Here is a 3604-nt window from a genome sequence, read left to right as displayed (position 1 = left end):
TTGACGCTGTTTTTCATTGTGCTCCCTTGGTCTCAAGATAAGGGGGCACGGCTGGGCGCAATTCGCTGTGCAGGGTGGCTCCCCTTTGGCACGTCAGAAACCCCGTTTTTAGGTTCAAATCCTTGTTCAACCCGATTTTGTTTCTAGGTTTGTCTGCACCATCCCCGTGCTCGTGTGTTACACCAAAGTGATAAACGTCAGAGACCTGCATTACATCGGGCCTTTCTCCCACATCAGGATCACAGGCTATTACTGGAATACGCAATATCAGAGTAAAGGCTAGCCAATATATGGACTGTGAACCCAGAAGAGAGTGAGTTTAACCCCGTTTTTATCACTATTTCAGTATTGCAGTTGTATCATGTGCTCTCAGCTTACTGTGGGAGGAAAGCCCGAAAAGATGCAGATCTTAGATGTTTACCCTTTTAGTGAATCCCAGAAGCACTTGTATGATTCTGTTACAGCAACTACCATATTCCAGGCAAGTCTGGAATTTGAATCCATCAGCATGATTATTTATGTGTTTGATTGTTGTTTAATGGAGCAGAAATTTCATATGTTCCCACCAATGATGGGCTCCGAATACGGCAGCCGTGCCAGCCAATCAAAATACAATTTGGTTTACGTTCAGTTGGTATTAAGATTCAATACCCGTTTTCACAATAACTTAAATTTTGAAGTTGTTTTGCTTTTTGTGTCATGACTATACTCCAAAGTGTTCTGAAAATTAAAACGTTTTCCTGTGTAAGTAGGTGTTAGGTAGGCAGCAACTATTTGAATGAATATCAATGATGCAGAATTGTTTCTTAAGTGTCTCTCATTGTTGAAATTGTAAATTGCTGACTACATTCCCAGGGGCTCTATCTAAAGGTTTCCGACGAGAATAAGGTTGGACTTACTTACTGTTTACAAATACTTTCAGTATAATTAAGTAACTGTCTTGTACATGGTCATGGTGCCTGATTCACTCTGCATGGAACTCGATAGCACAATACATACGTAGCAACCATAGTCATCACAGCCAGAAAGTTGTTGCAGACAGCGCCGCCAGATCGCCCCATGTTCACGTTTTTATGCATGGTTTCATTCCTCGTTGTATCATTCACTAAAGACCCTGGTGCTTCGGATGTCGTCGCAGGCGTTGTTGTAGGATGTGTTGTTGAGGTGGTGGTCGTAGCTGGTGTGGCCACAGGTTTACACGCAGACTCTCCTGTTTTCTTTTAGTTAACTGGGGTTCTTGGAAAAGTAACTGAATATGTCGGGTTGTCAGACTCGGTGATGTAGCTACGTGTAATGTCTATACCGATTGAGAGGTTTGTCGTTTATATGATATAAATTGCTAGAATACTATGTAGTGCGGCTTTTAACAACATACGAATAAGCATGCATGCTGGTTACAAAGAGCCACACTTTATTTGGGAAACACTTTTCACTATCCATGTTTTGTTTAAGTGATAATTAATTTTATAGTAAATTGTACAATATCTGACATTATACATCAGGATTAAGTGGTTTGTTCTTAATTCATTCATTTTGACTCAGTAATTTGCCCTACTGTGTTATTTGTTCTGCAAAAATGAGAGTTTTTTTACCCAGTCTCCACCAAGCATCATCTGCAGAAGAGATTCCGATGCTTGTGTTTCCATACAACAACATCCGCCATGGTGAAGACGAGTGGATTCTTCAACGTCACAACCTTCGCCGATAACCACGCCATATATCGGCACCTGCACCCACAACGGTGTATAGCCGTCGCACGTGTCACCGGTTACTGTAAACATCTCCACGGTACAATCAGGGCCTTTGTAACAGTACTCCACCTGCAAACTCCTGTTCGGATAAATGACCATCCTTGCCATGCCGTCGTCGAAGTTAATGACGAACTGCACTTCATTGCAACTCTTCACGTCAAACAACAGGAAATCCGAGCTGAACACTGTCTGCCCGTCCACCTTTGTCAGATTTGAAATGCTGCCAGTTCTTGAAGTTTGGAACATTTCTGCTGAGATTCGATTACCTGAAAGAAGTATGTGGAAGACACATCGTGATTATACCGGTTGTGAACTGGGACTTTACTTTGGAACATGTCACTGGACATTGGATTACCTGAAAGAAGTATGTGGCATTCCGAACCAAGCTGCACTTAAATGTCCTTAATGATATATTGATGTACAAGAAAGGATGTAACAAACATAACGTCATATACTGGTCATGAAATGGGAGTGTAAATGCTCCGTTATAGTTTTATACTCACTCGCATAGGCGGATCGACCAACTTTTATGAAATCTCCTTAATTTTTAAACTTTTGGACAGAAAAATATGACAAAACCATTACTATGAGAAATATGTGATAAAAGCAGAACCTAGTCATCCATTTCATAAGATCAAAAGGTGAGGTGAAATGGGGTTTAACCTCGCATCCAAGATTATTGCACTTATATAGCGACGTGCATGTACGTGTATGTGTGTGTGTGGCTGCTTGTACCAGTCCGGACTGATGCCGATTTACAGTGTTATCACACTGAGATACCATGCTGCAGTTTAACATGAATACCCCACTCAGATACAATGTACTGACCCCGAGCCGACCAGTCCTTTTAGCCCCTTAATGCCGAGCGCCAGACAGGATAACAACAAGTATCATCTTTTAACGTCCTTTGGTATGACGCGGCCGGGGATCGAACCCCGGACTTTCCGCTCCCCGGATGGGAGCTCTACCACTTGACCACGGAGGCGGTCATTAGATCAAAAGCATGTGTCTGTAAATTCCTATCAATTAGTGTTGATACCAGGTGTTCCTGAGTTGAGTGCATCCTGTCCACACGATCATGATCAAGTCTTCGCCTGGACAAACACGGGAATATAAAGTACAAGTCAAAATAGGGAATTGCAGTGGACACCATTGAGATCACTGATGCATCAAAGTTTCAAATGTTTTTCACATTAATATTTTTTATGAAAGAAATCTTTGGAGAAAGATCATGCTAGATTGTATGTAACACGTCCCATTTTAATTCTGGAAACCCAAAAGTCCAGAAACTCTACGGTCTTTTCCCAGTCTCAGTCTAAGGTATTTACAAAAGTAAGCATGCTGTTTTCATGGGAACATACTAGGGGAGAAAAAAATGACCAAAAAATGTTCAAAAACTCAATATTTTTACACCATCTCGCCGATGGGCCTGCCCATGGGCGAAGTTTGGCCCATGGGCGAGAATATTTTCCTTTACTCAAAACTCATGTTTTGATTCGCACATACTTAACTTGAATTCCATCATGTATCATACACAAAAATTAACTCATTTTAACTTAATTCAACGATTTTATAGAGATATTGAAATAGTTCGCCCATGGGCGAGAAAAAGGTTTGGCCCATGGGCGAGAATATTTTCCATGACACAAAACTTATGTGTTTGTTTCACAAATATATTTTAATGCATTCCTTCAAGTATCATGACAAAAAATTTAACTCATTTTAACCTAATTCAACGATTTTATTGCGATATTGAAATATTTCGCCCACGGGCGAGAAAAAGGCTTGGCCCATTGTGGAGAATATTTTCCTTTACACAAAACTCATGTTTTTGTTTTGCAAATACATAGATG

This window comes from Haliotis rufescens, unplaced genomic scaffold (assembly GCF_023055435.1).
Source record: "Haliotis rufescens isolate VD_foot unplaced genomic scaffold, xgHalRufe1.0.p SCAF_25, whole genome shotgun sequence".
In the NCBI taxonomy this organism is placed as follows: domain Eukaryota; kingdom Metazoa; phylum Mollusca; class Gastropoda; order Lepetellida; family Haliotidae; genus Haliotis; species Haliotis rufescens.
Note: the sequence above shows the minus strand (reverse complement) of the source record.